This window comes from Protopterus annectens, chromosome 3.part1, assembly GCF_019279795.1.
Source record: "Protopterus annectens isolate FY-2018-M chromosome 3.part1, PAN1.0, whole genome shotgun sequence".
Classification (NCBI taxonomy): domain Eukaryota; kingdom Metazoa; phylum Chordata; order Ceratodontiformes; family Protopteridae; genus Protopterus; species Protopterus annectens.
Window position 1 is genome coordinate 1,082,101,724 of NC_056732.1, and position 23,337 is coordinate 1,082,125,060.

The window sequence follows — 23,337 nt, forward strand, 5'->3', positions numbered from 1 at the left end:
AGAATGTGAATTGACATGCATTTTCTGAAGTAAAATATGTGCATAACTTTGATTGCTATTATTATTACTTTTTAAGTGTAGTCCATCACTTTCTCTCCAAAATCGTAAGTTTTAGGAGATAATGGGCAACACAGCAAACATTTGAGCTCAGATCATGGACAGATGAGAGTTATGCCCAAATTAATAGTTGAGGGACAGTCTACTGGAAAATGCTCAGTGGCAGATGGGGTTAACTAACATTTCTGGCAATTTAACAGCAAGGACATGATTGCTTACATAAATGGACAAATTCATCACACATCTGGAGATATACCATAACATCACAATACCATGTGGTAGGTAAAGGAAGGTTGTGTTTCAATTAATTTATACTTTACAATGTCACATTTCTATTACACAACATTAGCATTCCATCTCAGTAATGCATACCTCTCAACAGTCCAGAATTTCACAGAATGTCCAGATGTTTGCCTCATTTTCCTGTCTGCTTCTCATAAAGTTTGTGATTTTCTGGCAAATCATCGAGGATTGAAAGCAGTACATAATGCCAGACATTTGAGTTTCAGACATCACATCCTTTAGAAAATGTATGCAAACGCAAACCCCATTATTTCAGCAACTTCCTGAGTTATAAGAACAATATTTACAATCTGCTCCATATTTTAGGACTTTGTCTCTCATTTATTGTTCGCTTTGTCCAGAATTCTTGTGCTAAGGTGGTAAGAGGTATGCAAGGACGGAGCTGTGAAGGGGAAAGTGCCTACACAGCAACCTGCCGGTTGCATTGAAGTTCCAAGAAAATCCAGGTACAGATTATACCTCTTTATGGAGTTGTCTAGCTCTTGAGTTTAGAAATCAATTTTTCCATAGCCCTTAACCTTCACAATCAATCTTTATTCAAAATATGGAACATTAACTTTAATAATGGAAAAAATGGCCAAAATGTGAAACATTGGCAAACAGTTTGCTAACAGCTTCAATTAGGAAGCACAAAGGATGGTTAAACTGTGTAAATTTATGGTTATTAAAAGTTACTTTGATAAAGTTATGCGAGTCAGTATAATTTAGCTTAGCAATCAGTTAACATTAACACCACATTTGTGACAGACCCTTTCAACGTGTAACAGTGAGAAACATGACTTTCTAAGACTCAAAATGAGGAATGTTTCTCACAATGGGGCACCGTACACCGAGAGATATAATATTTTTGATACTGCGGTTGTTAGTTAATGCACCTCGTCAATTACCTGCAGTAGTACATGCTGTGCAAATCATCACCTCTGAAACTAGCTGCACAAGAAAGCAAATAAGAACAGTTCTTAAAATTCCTAAGTCTGTACGTGTACATAGAATAAACAAAATCAAAAAGTAAGTATATACACGCACATATTATACATATATATATATATATATATATATATATATACACACACATATATTATTTATTTATATATATATATACACACACATATATTATATATATATATATATATATATATATCTACACACACACATATATTATTTTATATATATATATATATATATATATATATATATACACACACACACACATATATATATATATATATACACACACACACACACACACACACACACACACACACACACACACACACAGTACGCTCTCTCTCTCTCTCTCTCTGTGTGCTGCACTAAAAAAATTCATTCGAGCAGCAAATTCAAACAGCTTCCTGCTAAAATCCGTACCAGTTTTACCGAACTCAGAGAACCCGATGATGTAATAACGTCAAAGCGCTGTGGTTACGTGACGCGAAAACGTCGGTTGGTCTTTTCCTCTCGTAGGAATTAACCACTAGTCAGTTCTCTTTAGTGTTTGCCGATGTTGGAAGTAAATTAGGGTTTGTCCCTGATAACTAGGGTACAATTTCACTTAACATTCTGTGTATATGCTTTGACATTTGGTTGAAATCTAGTATTGGAAGACTTGTAGTAACGACTGTCAGAGCTTTGGAGACGGTAAGAGGTTGCTTCTGATTTAAGAAGGTGGTGGAACCGGTAAGGGGCTATGATGGGGAGTTTAGGGGATTGCTTGTTTCAGCCATGATGCTCATTTTTACCTTTCATTTCTTTGCTGTATATCTGGGTCTTCCATTCCTTTCGCTGTACAGTTGAATGCAGTGTTTGCATTGATTCTTGTCATGTTTTATTTTATTTATTTTTTTTGGGGGGGGGGGGCGTTCACCTTATTGAGGAAATCAGTTCAAGAGAGTATATACTTGAGATCCAGTACCGCAGGTAAAGGAGAAAAAGTATGTTTTTTTTTTTGATGATGTCATTACTAAACAAGCGTATAGATATTTATACAAATAATTTCCTGGTATGTATTTGTTTTTGTCATTCATAGTGTAGTACCACATCTTAATGTACCTACAGTGGGCATAACTGGCTACTTGTTTTACGAGCAGCTCTTAACAGCAACTGTCATCTTGATTTTGCAGTGTACATGTTGAAATTTTGTCTTGTTGTGGTACCCAGGTAGCTGTCAGAGGTGTCATGTGCAGTTTCACAGAAATGCTGAATAGAGATTTTAAAAATGTAAAAGGCATCCTATATCAGTATGCTTATAAGTTGTTATGTAGCTTCTCAGAGAAAAAAAAATGTCAGCATGTAGTGCATGAGAGCTGTTTTATTGTAAGTTCTATATTCGTTTTGGCTGTTAGGCAAAACTGTTTGTCTGGAATGTTTGCTGATCACTGATCCTGTACGTTGTTTGCAGCTCTGTCCACTGATAATGCAATACATTAACTGACGGTCTGTGTGTTCATTTGTAAGAGAAAATGTTGTAGATGCTTGTTTTGCTTCCCAACATGCTAAGTATGTAACTGTTTTATGCCAAACAATGGAGTCTAAGGTTTCTTGTACAGTGGAAGACTTTTATATATGTGAACCCATTGCTTCTTAATGTTTAAAACTTACTGATCACTAATGTGATTTATTTATATAGCCGTACAATAGTGTTTGGGCTGTTGAGGGATTTACTACACCTGTATGATGTGGTTGTAGGCTGACTAGCTATGACTGTACAGAAAATTACTTTTATTCAATATTAGCTTGCATATTGGCCTGTATTGTTGTTTTGTGCAATCGGTTCATTGAAAGTTGAAACATAAGTTATTAAAATAATAAATGTTATTTTGTATATGTGATTTTTGAAGGTTGTGTATAAAGTGCTTTGTGTTTAAACGAAGCTTTACTTTCATATATGGTCACCCAAAAGCAAATTATTTGCTTACTGTCATCACAAATACTGCTGTTACATGCCAGTACTTGTATGAGACAGTGAAAGTGCTGAATTTGTAGAGCTGCCTGCTTTTGCTGTAGTTCATACAGTGGATATAAAAAGTATACACACCCCTGTTAAAATGCCAACTTTTTGTGATATAAAAAAAACACAGTAAATAATTTCAAAACTTTTCCCACATTTAATGTGACCTAGAAGCTGTACACTTCAATTGAAAAACAAACCCATCTGTTAGGGGAAAATATAAAAATAAAAAAAAATGTACAATACACTGGTTGCATAAGTGTGCACACTCTTTAACTAATATGTTGTTGTGTGTGCATACCCTTAAACTAATACTTTGTTGAAACACCGTTTGATTTGATTACAGCATTCAGTCTTCTTGGGTACACACCTGCCATCAATTAAAGAGACTCTGATTAACCCCAAATATCATTTACTCGGTTACCTGCTACAGCAAAAGCCATGATTTGCTGAGAGCTTACAAAGCATCAAAAGGATCTCATTGTTGAAAGGTATCAGTCAGGAGAAGAGTACAAAAAAATTCCACAGCATTGGATATACAGTGAAGACAGTCCTCAAAAAGTGGAGAAAATATGGGACAACAGTGATGTTGCAAAGAGGTGGATGTCCCTCCAAAACTCATGAAAAGACAAGATGAAAACTCTTCAGGGAGGTTGCCAAGAGACCTACAGCAACACCGAAAGAGCTGCAGGAATTTCTGGCAAGTACTGGTTGTTTACTACATGTGACAACAATCTCCTGTATTCTTCATATGTCTGGACTATGGGGTAGGGTTGCAAGACAGAAGCCTTTTCTTACACAGAAAAACATCCAGGCCCAGCTAACATTTGCAAAACAATACATTGTAAAATGTGTTATGGTCTGATGAGACCGAGGTTGAACTTTTTGGCCACAATTCCAAAAGGTACGTTTGGCACAAAAACAACACATCACCAAAAGAACACCATCCCCACGGTGAAGCATGGTGGTAGCAGTGTCATGCTTTGGGGTTGCTTTTCTTCAGCTGGAACTGGGGCTTTAGTCAAGTTGGAGGGAATTATGAACAGTTCCAAATACCAGTCACTTTTGGCTCAAAACCTTCAGGCATCTGCTAGAAAACTGAAGAGGAATTTCACCTTTCAACATGACAATGACCACAAGCATACATCCTAATCAACAAAAGAATGGCTTCATCAGAAGAAAGTTAAAAGTTTTGGAATGGCCCAGCCAGAGCCCAGACCTAAATCCAATAGAAAATGTGTGGGGTGACCTGAAAAGGGCTGTGCATTAGAGATGCCCTTGCAATCTGACAGATTTGGAGCACTTTTGCAAGGAAGAGTCTGCAAATACTGTCAAGTCGAGATGTACCATTCTGATTAGACTCCTACCCAAGAAGACTGAATGCTGTAATTAAATCAAAAGGTGCTTCAACAAAGTATTAGTTTAAAGATATGCACACTTATGCAACCAGCTTATTGTACTTTTTTTATATTTTTTCCTCTAACAGATTTATTTGTTTTTCAATTGAATTGTACAGGTTATAGGTCACATTAAAGGTGGGAAAAGTTTTGAAATGAGAAAACTGGCATTTTAACAGGAGTGTGTACACTTTTTATATCCATTGTATGTGTAAGTGCACCCTTGCCTTTTCTGGTAGTCTGTCAGTTTTACTGGTGTGTGGAGGACTTTATATGCTGTTCCAGATTTTTATGAATTTGCCATTTCTGTAGCTGTTTTTCTGACTCCTTCCCCCAAGCATATTTTGTAGAGAAGTGTGTTATTTTATTTTCTTTAAAATTAAACTCACCTAAATTAACGGCTGTACTTAAAGGACATCATGTATGTCTGAGTGAGGCATAAATGGGACAGAATACTGAATACAGGAATTGTGTGTAGGAGATGAGTTGAACTGTTTAATGCCTGCACTGTATATATTATTACCTATTATATGATGTTAAGTACAGTACTATTTTGCATTTTATATAGAAACAAATATCAGATAAAGAGTTTTGCCACACACAATCTATGATTTTTCCTAGCTAACCACTAACCCATTCCAGATCATTTGCACCCCAGTAGGAAATGCCTCTATTTTGTATTTCAGCAATGTGAAGTGAGGAGGAGCAATATACATGTAAGAAAGGAGGGAAACACATTATGCAAAACAGGAGTAATTTCACTTGCTGCAGAAAAACCTGTTAAGCTTAACTGCAAAAACAGTCAAAGGTTCGAACACAAAACATAAAAAATACATAGAATCTAAAAAAAATCGGAAAAAACATACGAAAGGAAAAACTTTTTTTTTTTTTTTTTGCAGGGTGGCAAGCCCACCAGCACTCCTTGTGTACACAAACCAACTTATATATACAAACTCTGAGATTGCATTGAAGTGGGGAAATGTCAAATTTCCAGTGCCCCATGTACCTGAATCTCGCACAAGCAAATACTGACAAAAGAGTTAGAAAATTCACTTTTTGACTTTTTGAATTTTGCCAATATTTCAAGTGTTTGAACAAATGACAGTTTGAACACTTGAAAGGAACCCATGTGTTTGTGCATGTGTGTATATGAATGTATGTATGTATGTATATATTGGTGGGTCGGTAATGTATACATTTGTATACATTCAGAATTTCTGTTTTTCCATGTTCATGCCCTAATCCCATTAATGAACACTGACCCCATTAATGTAGGATTGAATGCTAAATTTCCAATCCAGTTATCAAGGGTTCCTTTTAAAACAGGATAAAGAATTAAAGCAACAGATGTCATAAGGCAGTTTATCCTACATAACTGGGATAATCCGTGTTAAAAAGGATCCCCTTAGTTTTGTTTTGCTGAGTGGAATAAGGAAGTAAACATTCCTGTTCTTGTGGCTCATTTTGTGAATGTTCAAGATTTAATGATGTCTGCAAGATGTTGTCATTGTATGCTTTATATGCAAAAAATGAATTTGCTTGTATAATAGCTGCATTGTAAATCAAGTAATTTAAAATGCTGACATCTTTCCGCATAGGTTAAACTGCAAACAGAAGGCAATCTTTTGATAAATTTCCAATGAACATTTTGTTACTTTTCAGTCGATTTACAGTATTTTAAGATGGGCCTGATAAAGGTCTTGTGTAGATTGACTGTGTGCATTGCAGCTCCTAATGATATAGTTTTCATCATTAATCCTAGTTGTTTCAGGATATTAAGTCACATGTCATCCACATGTTTAGCAGACAAAAAAAATGAGGTGATGGTGATGATGAACATGTTGTAAATGTTAACATTTTCTAGGGTCTTATCATGTAGAAAAAAAAATGACTCACTTTACGTTGTCTGTAATGAATTTTGTGCTAGCTGTAGATGTATAATTAAAAAACTTTTTTTGTAAGTAACTATTTACTAGATCAAGGTCTTCTTTACAAATCTGTATCAATCTAATTCTTGAATCATTGGCCTATTTACCTATCGAACAGTTCCTTTCCAAGGGAATGTCTACAAACACCAAGTTAAACAGTATTGGTCTCAGAAGAGAATGCTGCAGGACACTAGTCATTATCAGTGGTTTATCAGATATTGTGCCTTGGATTAATGCACTCTAATTTCTGTTATTTAACTATTTAGTTATTCATTGAATTAAGTAAGTATGATATTTATATTTTATTAATGCATCAAGAATTGACTTAAGAGGTGAGGAGTCAAAACCTTTAGTGAGATCAAGAAACATGACCTCTGCAGTTAGCCCATAATCCATTACAATCATGACATGATCGTAAAGCTCAAGAGTTTATTTTCCTTTAATGAAACCATGTTGATTCATGTCAGGTATGGAAAGACTGTTCTCGCCAGTGTGTATTAGATCTGTTTTGTATCATTCAACACACTTTAGTAATATGGATCTAAGGCTAATTGGTCTATTGTTTAACTTCTAGTTTTGTTACCTTTGTTATGTAAAGGAGTAACATGTAATGTTTTCATACGTAGGGGTTGTAATTTGTATACATGTATTTAAAAGCACCCATGTATGTATATAATGTTATAAGTATATGCACCTAAGTATGATATTAAAAGTGGGTGATATTAAAACTGTATCAGATTTTCTGAGATAACAGAAATTAAGAGGAATTTCTTAAAAAAAAAAATCAGAATTCATACTAGCAGGGCTGCACTTTTGTAGAACAAGGCCTTCATTGGAGGTTGCCACAATGTCTAACTGCATTATATATTGAATACAGGATTTGAATCCATGACAGCACAAATCTACAAGTCAGCAAAAAGGTATACAGATTTTTAAAGGATCAGTGTTATAAAACTACCCCAGAGGTACCTATTGAATTATGACTCCAGTAGCTGTGAGAGAAGTCATATAAATGCCTAGCAGTGAAAAACCTGCAGGCGTTCTTCACACTTTCAAGGAATTTGAGTTTTCACCCCCTCCCAAATATTCTACTTCCCATGTTGAATGCAAATAAACCTGAGTTTCTTTACTCTGGAACCATGAAAAGAAAAAGATCTTCTAGAGATGTTTCGGATTCATATTATTATGCATATATTCTACTTCGAAAGATTATTGGTATGCTGTATATGCAACTTTTCACAAGGACAAACAATGAAAATGCAAAAGATGTAACATAGGTGATAATTTCTCTAATGTGAACCACATTAGAAATGTTGAAAAGTATCTCCTTTTATACTGTATGTACAGAAGTTCCAATGTTTACATACTGTAAAATCTTTTTGCAATCTCAGTGGCTGAGTAAGGTAGAACACTCACATTTGATGCTGGGAAGATCAGAAGGCTTGTAGAGTTTCTGCCCACACCAGGTTCTTGGATTTATGCATCACTACTGACACTGCAATGCAGCACACGTTCCTTTTGTTGAAATGTTATTTAAGCCAAGGTTCCAGCTGCCTAAATTGGAGGTAGCTCAGACAAATGTATAACATTTCCCTGGACTTATTTAAAAAAAGATACATGAATTTCCCCTTTGTCTTATTTGTAGTCAGTTTCCCCTTTGTCTTGACCAAATTTCCCTCATCTGCACTTGGGCCTCCCCTAAAATAGTCACATACAGGACTAACACAGCCAACAGAAATCTGCACTAAGTCAAAGCACCTGCATTAAATTTGTTATCATATTAGGCACACACATTTATTTTTAACTGTTTATACTTATTGTTTAAAATAATTTTACATATATTGTAAATGAATGGAATGATAATGTTTCTCTTTTTTTCTTTATTTTGCTTATGGTATTTACTCTGTTTAGTGTGCCGTTGCATTCACTGTTGAAGTTGGATGTAATTCTTTGTTGGTCTCTCTTATAGTTGCTTCCAGATTGACTAAATGTTATCTTTCATGTAAGATGCTAATAAAATCCTTTGATTTTTCAATAAAGTTTTGGAAAAATTATAACAAATCTCTCTTTCAGTTAACAGGAGTACATGTTTTTTTTTTTAAATTGCTTATGCCTTTAAAAGATGTATGGGTTGAATGAGCCATTGGGCATTGACAAGGATGGATAATCAAATATTTTAATGGTTAATTGCAGGTTTATGTAAATTCCCTGACCAGTATTTATTTTCATTATCAGGTTGTCTTTTATCATGTAGTAATTATTCCCTATCTGTCTTAAAAACCTTCACTTATCTGTTTATTTAATGTACATTTACCATATCCCCTAGCACATTATAATATATATATATATATATATATATATATATATATATAAAATCACTTATAATTTATCCAGTCACCATCAGTCAAACATTACATAGCTCATTCAAATGCTGCCTTCTTTTAAACCTCAGTCCTCCTCCTCCTCTGCATGTATTGTTCCACAATTACCATTTTTATGATGTAAATTGCTCCTACTACTTTCTAAAGATCCCAGTTCCAGTTGTTTTAACTCGGTTACTATATTTGCTACTTTACACATTGATTTCCATTTTCTAGTAATTGCTTTTTGGCAGCCACCATAATTAGACTCAGCAAGACCTTACTATGTCTAGGCAGTTCTGATTTCTGTGTCATAGCTCAAAAAAATAATTTCCTTGCTTACCCAGTATCTCTGACAAAGCAGTTTGCAGGGAATCTTTAAAATCTGCCAACTTATTACACTCCCAGAAATTGTTCCCAGTTGCCTCTTTCTTCCCCATCACACCTCCAACATTTGCTGTCTACCTGCGGAAAAAAAATTGGAATCTACTTGGGGTATAAAAATATCTATGTAAACACAACTCCCAAGCAAAGATCCTATAAGAACACTTTCTTTATCTCTTGGGGAATTTAAACATATGGTTTGGGCACTGCTAGGTCTTGCATAACCCAGCAAAAATATTTTTTCTTTAAAGTCTTCATCCAAATTATGAATTATTTATGTGCAAAACCAGGGACATCCAAAAAATCAAGTAGAGCTGTTAGAATTTAGCCAGTCAACAAATGGAGGGAAAACTAAATACAGAAACCATCATTAGTAAAATGAATCAACAAAGGAATATAACAAAAAAAGAAGATACACATTTGAATTCAGATAAATCTCTCCCATGTTTGAATGGCATTTAGGTTAGCATTGTTGGGTGCCACAGTTACATAACTATTGTATTTTTTTATAAACTTTATTAACAGGTATTTTATAATGAAACTGTTACAAGCTGTCAATATCATCTTCTTAATGTAGGTTGGCACTAGAAAAAAAGGTTCCAGAAAATCCAAAGTTTCTTCAAGACAGACTGAGCAGTTTACAACAGGCTGTAGAAAAAAGTCAGTGCATTTTCCAAGATGATCAGGTACAGAGACCACAGTGGGTGGTGTGGACTGCCAGGAGAAACTGTAGATTCTTATGTCTCTTCTTTAGACCATAGAAAAAGGTAACATGAAAATGATTCAGTTGATAAATACCGAATTCATATTCATAACTTAACTCCTTTAGCCTTTCAAAAAGGGCAGCAGGATTACTGCAAAAAATCTTAGCAAATTATTTGCTGCAGTATTATGCTGCTTATTGCACGTTCACAATAGTTGAACCTCTTGTCAGCTTTCTTGTATGTGATTTCTACAGGGCCAAACATTTGCACTGAAGTCAAACTGTTTTAAATTGTGGGAAATGCTTTATTACCTGTTCCGGATCCCAGAGAAGTATGTTTTTAGACATCACAGAGGAGAGCAATAGAATTTAAATGCTCGAATTGTTTTAAGATTCAATGGTCTTTGCACCTGATTCACTCCAGGGAGCCAAAGTAAACAATGCAAATATACTGTTATGCTGTCATCCTCTGAGACCTGTAGAATGTACCAAATGCAAAGCTTCTGTTTATTAAGAGACAGTGCTCTGATTTTATTTAGACATTAAAATGAATGTATCAATCTGAAGTGATTACTAGGTGGTGATGGTGTGAAGGGTAGGTGTTTGTTTATACTTGGTTCAAATGGTTGAAAAATGGATATGCCAGATTTGGAATTATTGCTTCCCTTTTAGGTTCAACTTGGCAGGAGTAAATTGACTTTCTGCAACCACTTTGCCATTATTGCTTTTGACTCGGTCCCTAAAGAGATTGCTTATCACTTAGAAGCTGAAGCCTGTTCTGAGCCACTAGATGTAGCAGCAGTATTGTTTGAAATGCAGAATTCCACAGAACTGGATCTAGAAGCACATCGTCTAGTCAGAGAATGCTCCATTCGCCATCAAAGACTCTTGCATAGTTTGCAGTATCGCTGTTGGATCTTGCTCCACTTTCCCACGTGGGTGCCTATTTCTGTTTCATTAGTAGGTTAGCAGTGTTAGTTTACCTTAATTTCAGGTCAGATGATTGAAATGTTTTTTTTTTTTTTTGAACACTTTTATTAAATTATCACTTAAAGACATAAATAAACATACATCAACAGAAAAGAAAAAGCCATATTAGCATTTTCAATTTACATACATTATACATCACATAGCTTTTCTTTCTTTGTAGCTGTATCAGTCCAGCATTGCATAAATTGTTGAATTCCTGTCATCTGTTAAACTTCACTCCTCCCAAGTATTACTCTGCATGTATTTTTCCCACAATTGCCATTTATTTCTGTGTAATTTGCTCCTTCCCGTTTCTAAAGATACCACTTCTTTTTTTTTTATCTCTTTTGTAATATTCAGGACTTCAAATGCAGTTGGTTTAGACTTTGATAGACTTTGATTTTAGTTTTCTAGTAATTTATTTTTTTGGTGGGCAACTGAATTAAACTTGCAGTAAACTCTCAATTAACCGGCACCCATGGGGATTGGTAGATGCCGGATAACTGTAGTTTCTGGTTGCTTGATAGTTACTATTAAAAATACGCCTGACTAATACTGTACCCTGTACTATTTGTTTGGTTCGACTTGTTCTCAGGTTGGGGAGAGAAGGGATTTATTTTTATCTTCCTTTTTAAAACTCTAAAAAACAAAATGTATGTTTCTGCAGGGAGGGGGAAACAATTGTACTGTATTTCTTCATTTTTCTTTTTTTTTTGCCAGTTGCTTGAGTTCCAGTTAACTGAGAGTTTTCTGTAATAGGTCCTTAGTATGTCTAGGCAATTCAGATCCTCCTTCCCAGCTCAAAAGAGTCATTTATGTAATTAAAACCATTTGCTCACCAAATATTTCTGACAGAGTACTCTGTAGTGAATTTTTAAAATATAGCAACTCCTTATACTCTCAAAGCATGTGTACCTAATTACCTCTTTCTTCCCCATCACACCTCCAACATTTGCTATCTACTTGAGGAAAAATTCTTGCATACTTGGGAGCCATACATATGTCCTCCCATTGTTCTCTTGTAAACTGCTTTTCCAGTCCGTCTAACCAGTCCCAATATTTTCTTACCTTCTTTGATTGATTTTTATAGTTATCATGCAGTATTTCATATGCCATACTAATGATCCCTTTTTTAACAGAAGCTTCTGTTCTAGACTCAACTAAAAAAAGTCCATAGGGTGAGTTTTTTCATTTAAGCTTCCCCATCCCTTTCTCTTTGCCTGTACTCTGATATCAGTCTCTGGTAGGGTATGCAGTCTCTCACCTGCAGTCCAAACATCTTGGCCTCATCCCACTCTGTTACCGTTTCCCTCTCTAGTTATTTGCTTTCAATACCTTGGTTCCTTTGTCAAGTTTCTCCAGTAAATTCTAACCCACTCTTGCCTATTTTCTGTATCCCTACTTGCACTCATCCCTATTGGAAAATCTCCTTTCCCCATTCTCACGTTGGCTTGATTCTTAGAATTCTTTCTGCTACTTTATGACTATAATATTCTGTTTGATTATTATTATTGTTACACTTTAGGATCAATATCCAGAGTCCCACTGTCTCTCTGTTTCTTGACCTTCCTCTTTCTTCATCATCATCATCATCCCCTTCCATTTTGAATAATAACCACCTTCTTGTGTTATGTATATGAGCCTTAACTGTTGTTGTTTGTCTTTTCGGCTTTTCCGGGTTAGGGGTTGCCACAGCGGAACTCTGGTCCACTAATGATTGGCAGTAGATTTTTTATGGTGCCGAGTTGCCAGCCCGACGCCCAACCTTCAGCGAAGGCACGTCCATTCACGCATGTCTTTTGGAGGCCACTCGACCGCTGGGAGGACATGCAGACTCCACACAGAAGGCACTCCAGCCGTGAATCGAACAGGAGAACCTCTTAATGTGAGGCAGCAACGCTACCGCTGCACCACCGCGACTTCCTTAACTGTGTATTTCTAAAATATCCCTTCATATCGCATAATTCTAAACCATGTTGTTCTATTTGAAGGATCACAGAAAATACAACCAACTAGCCACCAAAAACTTCACCTCTCGAAAAACATCGTCATGGAAATAACAATGCTCGGAGATGCTTTTTAACCTTTTATTTCACGTTCTGCTACCTCGGCCATTCGTTTTCAATGGAACCACCAGGGAATGCAAATATTTCCATTCCTCTACTCATGAAATCCCAGCTTACTCTGTTTAATGCTGTCTCTGCATCAGGACCTACCAGCAGCAGTGACATACTTCTCAACTGTCCAGATTTTCACAGAATGTCCAGATTTTTATTTTCTTACATTCTGCTTCCCTCTGGGTTATCACTATTATATTAATGTTATCACATCTTTGCCTCCCCTCCACAAAACTACATTGATACATTTCTATCAACTTTGGCAACACCTGTGATATTCTTTTAGCTGGTATAGACGTGAACACTTTATAGTCATAGTTTAAAATTGAAATGGGCCTATATGAAGCTGTATCTGATGGGTATTTACTGTCTAGCTAATATAGTAATCACAGCTTTCTGCCAATATATTGGTGCTTACGTTTTATCGTACTGTTAAAATCTTCCAGATTTTTGTTACTTTCTTCCCTCTTAACTTCCAGACTTACACAAGAATACCAGCCTTTCCGGGAGACTTTCCAGAAAATTTATTATAAATCGTCATTTTTATCCCATCTCCTCCTGTCTCAACTGTTAGTTTAGCCTTGTCTACCTCAAACAGTGGCATAATTAAGTCTTGCTTAAATAGTTCTATTTGTGCTCTTTCTTGATTTCCACATCTCTGTGCTTTATACAAATTTGTGTAAATTTTCTAAATTGTATCTAATGTCTGTACAGGATCTGTGGTTGTTTTCCTTGTTATGGCTCCCTTAGTTTAGTGACAACCCTCTCTACTTTCTTTTGCTTAAGTCATAGCACTAAAAATATTGTTCTCTGTAGTTATCAGAAATAGTTGCTTAATGGCAATCCTTCTAAACTGTTACTTATTATCCAGATATTCTCTTATTTTCTCTTTAGTACTCTGCATTTGCATCTCTTTTTGTTATGTGAGATTCCCTTATTCTGCAGTATTTTAGCCTGTTATTCACAGGGTGTGTATTTCCTCCATACAGAATGATCCCAGTATGTCAGTGTATTTAAAAAGGTACTGTTTATCATTTTTCTTGTTTGCAGTATTTCTCCTTACTAGTCAGGTTCCCCAGTGCTCACCATGGCCTCCCTTGCTGTGGCACTATGAATGTTTGTTGCCAAGAAAAATGCACGTAGCAAAAAACTGCAGCTCATTTTGCTACTTTTACACTTGTTGGGACCATAAAGTTATTCACACTAAAAATCGACACCTTTTTCCAGTGCAGTGTAGTTTATGGCACATTCTTTTCTTCCCATGGAACCATAAACCTATTAAGCTCTTTCTAGGCTGAAAGTGAAGCAACCTTACTAATTAATTCAGCTTTTGCCACCAAAGAAATATGAAACTCTAGCCAACTTAAGGAAGGAAGATAGGAAGACAAATCTTCACTTAAAATAAAAGTTTTGCTTTCTCAGCAATTTATTTATATTTCTGCTATAGATCAATTAACACACTGGCACAGGCTTTTATGAAGCTGGTAATGGAAGTAAATTCAGTTTTCTAGGAGCTTTTCTTTTCTTTTTTGTACTGATGAAGAGTAGCCACATTCTAAAGAAAATCCAGTTCCTTCTTAAAAGTATTTCTCAGATTATTTAAAAAAAAAAATTGGTTATGCTGTCACCACCCGTGGTTAAAACATTTTTTCAAATATTGAAAATACAGAGTTGATAAAGCAATTTCTCTCTTCGATTTAGTACACTGCATTGTCGTTGATTAATTAGAAGACATTGTAGAATAAAAAGTGAATTTTACCAAGTTAATTTAAAACTTAGAGTATCAGTAATGTCAGCATTCAACAAAAACAACCAAACGTAAGACACCTTTCCTGAAATATAGGTGTGAAAAAATGGCTGGCAATCCAGGGGTATTGTGAGATAGCATACTCTGCTTTGGTTAACTTCTTCAGGAAGTCAACTCGGACAGATCATACCTCTCAACCTAGAAACATCAAAAATCTGGACAAGGCCCATGAAAAATGGGTACAAATCTGTACACTTATTAACATCAGATTTGCATACATAATTATGTAACCCCACCCATTCCAATGGAATTGTGGGATACCAACTTTCAAACACAAACTGAAGAACAGACAATCAAAATATGGCACCAGAGCCCCCCCTGCAGCCATTCCAATGTCCCATTATCTGGCTATTTCGCCCCATTTACCATAAACACTAATGTGTGCATACTGCTTTACTTCTACAATGATTATTTGGATTGTATTTTTACATTTTATAGCACAATGCACAAACGGGGCGGCCACGGTGGTGCAGTGGTTAGCATTGCCGCCTCACAGCAAGAGGTTCTCTGGTTCGATCCTCGGCTGGGGTGCCTTCTGTGCGGAGTCTGCATGTCCTCCCTGTGGTCGCGTGGGTTTCCTCCGGGTGCTCCGGTTTCCTCCCACATCCCAAAGACATGCTGCAGGTGGATTGGACACTCTAAATTGGCCCTAGGTGTGCATGTGAGTGTGCCTTCTGTGGAAGGTTGGGCGCCGGGCTGGCAACTCGACACCGTAAAACTCCACTGCCATTCAATGTGCGGACAAGGTGATCCGCTGTGGCGACCCCTTACCGGGAAAAAGCCGAAAGAAGAAGAAGAAGAAGATAGCACAATGCACAAACACTAAGACATCTGCTAAACAAAGCAGTACTGTCTCACAATGGAAATAGACTTAGCATTAAAACTTCTCTGCCATTGAAACAGCATTGAAACCCACACACCACATCCAAAGAAAATGCATCTGACCAATGGTGGATAAAGATTACCTTTGGGCTGTTTTCAAATCATAGGCCCCTTGCACACAAAACAAGAAACATACATGTGTTCTTCCTTCCTGACTTTATTAAATTATATTCCTTGTATAATACAGCACACTTGTTAGACAGAGCGCATTTGAAACTTATTGTTTGAACATTTTTCCAGTAGGCAATGAAAAAATGCATGAACCAATAATGACAAAACTGCCTAATTCAGAACATTGCAGCGGTAGCGTTGTTGCCTCATAGCAAGAGGTTCTTCCATTCGATTCTCGACTGGAGCGCCTTCTGTGTGGAATCTGCATGTCCTCCCCACAGTCGAGTGACATTTGAAAGACGTGTGAATGGGCGTGCCTTCGTTGAAGGTTGGGTGTTGGGCTGGCACCTCAGCACCGTAAAAATCTACTGCCAATCATTAGCGGACCGGAGTTCCGCTGTAGCGACCCCTAACTGGGAAAAGCCAAAAGAACAACATATATATGTATATATACATATATATATATATATATAATGACAGTAGTGTAAGCTATAGGCATCTTGCACAGCTTCTCACACTTATTTTCAATTTTTTTTTTTTTTTGGGAGGGGGATGACAAACATTTTGGAAATTGTTAGAATGAAATGTTGTGTTACCACAATGCATTTCACTCTCAAGTCCTGAGCCCAGGACCCTATGCACTACAGTCAGAGCAACATACCACTATGTCAAATCAGCAGTTTCCTGAAAGATAGGAAGACTGAAACGTAAATGGCTGTTGTGTAGTGAATTCAGTTCTCACTTCTCACCATAGCTCTAGTCTCAACCTCTTAGCACAAAAAACCTGGACAAAGTTAATAATGGGGGAATACAGCCCCAAAATAGGGACAAATTTCAAATACTGATCTTATAAACTTAGAGAATTGCTAGAATAAAAGGTTTTGTTTTGCCATTTAGTTTCTGAAGAGTATGAAGTCTGAAATTCAAATGCCTGTCATTTTTTAGTGAATTCAATCCTTCAGTGATTTGCCACAATCCTGAAAACCACAGATTTTATGAGGAACAGATAAAAAATTTGAAGCTTTAATTCAGAAGTGGTGGTGGGTAAGGACTTTAGGCTCTTTTTACCCTGTACCCAAGGTACAGGGTTTGAGCCTGAGTATCTGTAGCCACCAGGTGTATTAAATTGGGGGCATTCACACACACACACACACACACACACACACACACACACACACACACACACACCTCTGCTCACAAGTGCAGCCTAATCCTTGCAGATAGAGCCAAAGGATCCATTTCAAATAAAGCGCTCATTTGAATAACCTGTTTGCAATTGCAGATCACGGGAACTTGAGCTCAGTTCCGACAGGCTGGTAGCTGCGACAAAGCTGATATCATCATGCACGTGATGAGGTCAGCTGAAAAAAAAAAATGGGGGAAAATTAAAAATAAAAAGCTGGGAAAAAGTCAGAAATGGGGGAGTGCCAGTTGGGGATCATGGCACCCCAGTATTTGGACCGCAAAACTTGGTAAAAACCGAGTAATTTGGTACAGTTGTGAGGTATGGTACTGATGCATTTCCACTACTGCTACACCTTTGCAACATTTATTTTCATTCTTTTAATAATGAAAACACCTATAGTCTTTCAGAGTGAAATTAGCAGTTCTGATTTACTGAACAGAGTCTTAATTTCTTACATTAATTACAAACTTTTAACAATATAAACTTTTAAATATATTGCTTAACTTTAGAAACAAATAAGGAGCAGGAAAAACTCAACAGTCCTTCAAGTTTAATATCTGTGCTTCCTGTCAGTGGCTATAGCCTTCTCTATAGAGGGCTTCACTTCTGTTTTTGTAACCAAAGCTTTCAGTAAGTAGCTGCATCAGTCTGTTCCTTAAGGTCCTTTCCAGGCCATAGCTGTATCTTTCTTTGTTTCTGTTGGTGAGGTCTCTCATTACCCCCACTAACTTTTCTAGTGACATACCCTTACATTTTTTCGGTCTAGGCCCAGTGCTCTAAGAGGAACTAACTTTCTGTAGGCTAGCCTCTCTCTCTCTCCCTTGTCTCTGTGATGCAATTAACTATTGTATTTGTGCTCCAGAATATCACTTTTGTAAGAGATATACCCTGCCTCATCCACACAGGTAAGCTTTTCTGACTCTATGTAGGGGCCAGGTCTTCATATCCTCATATTGCATTTCACATTAGGTAACTCTACTAAATGGTCTTCCATGTAGCTCTAACCAAGAGTTGTGAGAGACATTTTTGACATGCTGACTCTCAGCACAGCCAAGCAACTAGTTTAAATCAGGCAGACTTTATTCAGGGGCACTCTGAGGCAAAAGTGCTGTGGCTACATGATCTGCCATCCATTTATCCGCTGTCCATTTTTTACTGCTTCAGCATGTCTGCCAACTTCCAAGTTTTTAAATGTTCCAAAGCTTCTCAGCTTGCAAGATTTCTTTGTCTCAAATTTACAACAGCTTTTGAAAACTTGACCCTGTTTGCAGAAGATTCTTCTTAGGCTTTGTTTCAACATGATGTTAGCCAAACTTCCTACAAAAATTATTTTTATTGTTACTGTGCTTTTCCAATACTTTTGACAAAAACCTTCACTTTTGTGTTTGTATTTATTTATTTTATTTTACATTTGTTGACTGGAATAGTCCAACTGGATATATGTCCATTTTCAGTGGAGGCCTGGGGGAAAAAGCTCCAAGATAGTAATACACATTGAACATTTAGTAAATGCTAGTTTTAAGCAGATTACAGTCATAAGCAACACCAGCATTTAGCACGTATAGTACTAACTTATTATGAAACACTTTACAAAACATAACATTATTTTCAAAGTGGTATATACATAACATTGCATTCAGGTTTAAGACACATTGAGCAGCAGTTATACAATTGACCCTTCCTGAAATGGTGTGGTAGAAAAAAGTTAGAAATATGAAGGTAAGGCACCTAAGTAATAGAAAGGTCACTAGTCGGGGTTAATGTAAGGACATAACCAATGAGTTTTGAAGTATTTCTTGAGTTTGTTTTTGAATAGAGTTAGTGAGGGTTCTAGGGTCATGTCATCTGGGAGTCTATTCCATGTTTTTCCAACATAGTTGGCAAACAGTCCCCAGCTGAGTAGTTGGATTTGTATGTTTGAACTAGGAGTCTAGTGGATGATCACATTGGCCAGGTGTTGGTGTAGAGGCTGATAATATTTTTTAGTGCAGGTGTATTTTCTGGTTGGTAAAGGACTTTATGTGCCACTATTAGCTGGTTGAACTGCAGTAGGCTAGGCAGTTCAAGCCATCCTAGGCGATTTAGGTTGTGACAGTGGTGTGTCCAGTAGGCTGTGCCAGTAGCATATCTGGCGATGTGGTTGTAGCAGGATGATAGTTTATTAAGATCTCTTTTGTTTAAGTTGGAGAATAGAGGTGAAGTGTAGAGAAGAGTTGATAGTAGATGGGAATGGGCAATTGCAGTTCTAGCAAGTGGGGTAAGGAAAGGTTTGATTCTATAAAGAGAGCCAAGTTTTTTATTGATGGTTTTGATAGTTTGATTGATATGCGCATCAAACTTCAGGTTATCAACTATGACACCCAGTAGTTAGTTTGGGCTTCTGGGGAGATGATAGTGCCATTGTTAGCGGTTATGTTGAAGGATGGCAGGGGGCCCTGCGTGTGGGGGAGAAGAGAAGCAGCTTAGTTTTGTTGGGGTTTAGGATTAGATGTTGATTGGAAAGTCATTTTTCCACTGTATTGAAGGTATTTTGGGTTAATGTGAATAAAGCAGCTGATGAGGTGTCAGAACAAATCAAGGTGGAATCATCCGCATATTGAATGCAGGTAGCATCTGGAATGACTGAATGAAGGTCATTGATAAAGATGGAGAAAAGAAGGGGTCCTAGTATCGAGCCCTGGGGGGCTTCTAATGTGATGGGCAGGCGAGATGATAGCTTGTCCTTCCATAGGATTGCCTGTTGCCTGCCCTGCAGGTAGGTTGAAACCATTGGAGTGCATGGTTGTTTAAGGAGAAGTCCTTCAAGGTATTTATAAGCATTTTGTGGTCAACCATTTCAAAAGCCTTGGATAGATCTAGAGAGAGTGCTGAGGATAGTTTGTTATTATTGTGGTTGTGGTTAATGGCGTTAGAGAAAGAGAGGAGGGCAGAAGTAGTACTGTGATGTGGCTTAAAGCCATGCTGAAAGTTGGACAACAGCTTGTTCTGTGTGAGGTAGTGCATGAGCTATATGTGTAAACACTTCTCCATAATTTTAGCTAGAGGTGACAGAATAGCTATGGGTCTAAAGTTTGACAGTTCAATTGAACTGCCTCCTTTATGGAGAGGTATGACATGGGAGATTTTCCATATAGTGGGTACAGTAGCTTCAGCTATAGCTCTGTTGATCAAGATTGAGATGGGGTATGCTGTGGTATCAGCAGCCTTTTGCAGATGGTCTTCTGGGAGGAGGTCAGCAGCCATGGTGGTGGGTCTTAGTTTCTTAAGTAGGCATGAATAAGTTGAGTAGGAACAGGTTGGAAGGTAAAGTATGTTTGGGTACTGGATGTGGCTGCATTAGAATTAGAGCCATTGGGAGAGAGTTGGCTGGCTAGAGATTGGATAGTCTCTGTGAAGAAGCAATTGAAGTTATTAACAATGTCTACTGGGGATTTTTGTTGGGAAGCTGAGGGGGGTGGAGAGGAGGTTTGGCCTGGGTGGAGTAGTTTGTTTATTCCTGCCCAGAATTTTTGAGGTTTGTTTTGGTGTTTTTGCAGTAGATGGTAGTAGTTGTTCTTTTTGTCTAAGGTTATGGATTTTTTTGGTGTCATTCCATAGCTGTCTGAATCTTAGTTGATCAAGTGGGGCTTTTGTTTTTTGGAAGGTGGCCCATGCTTTTTCTGAGTGAAATTTTGGTTTTGGTATCTTTAGAAAGCCATGGTGAAATATTAACTTTGGTGCTAATAGAGCGGCTCGGAGCATGGGAGTTAAGAATAGCAATCTAGAAGGAGACTTTTTGTATTGACCAGTTGCATGCCTTAAGTTCATTTTGAAACTTGGTGAGAATAAAATTATTGTTGTTTCTTAATGTTCTGTAGGTGAGTTGGTAGGAGCAGTCTACTTTGAGCTTGATTACATAGGTGAGACAGAGGTCACTTAGGTCATCAGGCAAATTGCCTGATTTATAGGATCGAAGATGGGTATTGACGAGTATCCTGCCTAGGGTACTTTCCTTGTTATTGGGTTTTCCTGTCCTGGTGGGGGAGGTTATGATTTGAGTAAATCCATAGCGGTTTATGTGGGTTGTGGGGGTTTCCGAAGAGCAAGTGTTCCAGTCAATGTTGAAATCCCCAAGAACAATTGTTTCTTGGGGGTGGTTATTGGATAACCAATATAAGAAGTCTTCTAAGGTTTCTGTGCCCCCCCCCCCCTTGGGGGAATGTAGACACAGACAATGTTTACATTTTTGTTTTTATTAATTTGTAGTTTTGAGATAAGAATTTCGGCATTATTGAACTGGGTTGGTTGTTGGGTGTCTATGCTGACAGATAGGGTAGACTTGTGAAATAAGGCTACCCCACCACCCTTTCTGGTGGTACAGTCTAGTCAAAACATATTGTACCCTGGTGGCAGAATCTCATGGTCCTTGGTGGCAGGCTTTAGTCATGTTTTATTACTAGAATAATCTTTGATTTTTGTGTTAGTTTCTGAAGCAATACCATCATCTTGCTGATATGTGTTTGGGAATTTTCCAGTACTGGGTTTGCATTGCTACATGTTTTTTTTTTTTTTTTTCCATTCCCAACAAACTTTGGGTATGAAAGACTTTGAGTCATCTTTAAGAAAGCTGCCCTTTTTATGCAGCTCTAGTCAAAGCTGTGGAGACACTGAACATTGCTCACCTTGACCACTCCAAACAGGGTTGCCAGATTTCCAGCACCCCAGGTAGGGACAAAAAAGAAGAAGAAGGTCTCTCACAGCAAGTGAAGACCAAAAAAAAAAAAAAAAGGTCTCTGAAGACAAAAAAAAAAAAAAAAGGTCTTTAATGCGGAACAGAGTTCCACATTAAAGAACTGAGCTCACTCAGTAGCTCTGCACTAAACACGGAGCTTCTCGTGTTTAATGCATTGCAGTTCCGCATTCAACACAAGTAGCTCCGTGTTTAGCGATTTTTGATTGGCCCGTATACCGGCATATGGGCCATTCAAAAATCACTAAACACGGAGCTTCTCGTGTTTAATGCGGAACACAAGAAGCTCCGTGTTTAGCAATTTTTGATTGGCCCGTATGCCAGGTATACGGGACAATCAAAAAAAAAAAAAAAAAAACACAAACAAAGCGGAGGCTGGCCGGGATTTAAACCGGCAGGGCGGGACTCGGGATCAGGCTGCTGATCTCGGGACAGTCCCGCCCAAATAGGGACGTCTGGCAACCCTGACTCCAAAGCAGTGTATTCTTTGTGTTACTATTCACTCATATGTACTTTCAACTTTATACTTTTGGTCTGAGCTGCATTGTTTTCCAGTGCCTTTGTAGGCATGCATTTTGTCGTGTGCCATCCCCCCTTTATTTTTACTTTAAGCTCCATTGTTTTCCTACTATACTTCTATTATCTCAGTGTTTTGGGGGGACCATTACACTAAGTTCACATCGAGTCATGTATCCTTTACCTAACTCATTGTGCTTCTCACTGCTGAACATAAGTCTGTTGTCCACTGTTGTACTGGACCATATTTCTACATTGAATTTTACTTTGTACTTCTATTCTATAGAGAACCTTATTTGTTTGGGCTGTATACTGGACTTTATATCATTGACATACTCTGTACAAAGAACTCTTATTTCTTTCATTGACTTGAGCTCATTCCTTGTCAAGGCTTTCTTTATTAACTGTGATTCAGCCTTTGTTTTAAGCACAGATCCTTTGGAACCCACAATTTTTTGTGTTTAACTTTTGTGTAACACAGCACTGTGGTTTACAGCAGTCTGCTGTTCAGGCTCCTTTGTTTTTGAATCATTATTGCGTTTCATGACCCATGTCTTTAGTTCATCAACCTGCTTAGCCACATTTACATCACCAGTGCATTTTATTGTACTTGATTGTTCATAAATCTCAGAAAATCCGTTGGACATTTTTTTGTATTGCATTGTACACAAGACACTTCTTTGATTTACGGTTCCTTGCTGTTTATGTAACTGAGAATTTATTAAATTTTGAGGCATTTCTCACTTTTTGACTTAGACAATCTGTTAGTTCAGCTGCATCAACTTGTAATGACTCAATCTGTTTGTAAATCTTTGACTTATGGTTCGCTTGGTCTTGTATATTAAAAGTGTCATTCTGCTTAGACTCATTGCCGTACCTCTCAACCTCTTAAAGCAAGAAATCTGGACAAAGCCATAAATAAAAGTGAGGCAAAGGCCCAA

At 37.3% G+C, this 23,337-nt stretch overlaps 1 protein-coding gene across 1 annotated transcript in view; it reads left to right on the plus strand.

The window, feature by feature from the left end:
* Positions 1-1,787: 1,787 nt before the first annotated feature.
* Positions 1,788-23,337, plus strand: part of STAU2 (staufen double-stranded RNA binding protein 2) — a 3,898,627-nt gene continuing 3,877,077 nt past the window's right edge. Inside the window, exon 1 of the mRNA XM_044067226.1 lies at positions 1,788-1,998. The gene's annotated coding sequence lies outside the window, so the exon portion shown is untranslated. The remainder of the gene's footprint in view (positions 1,999-23,337) is intronic.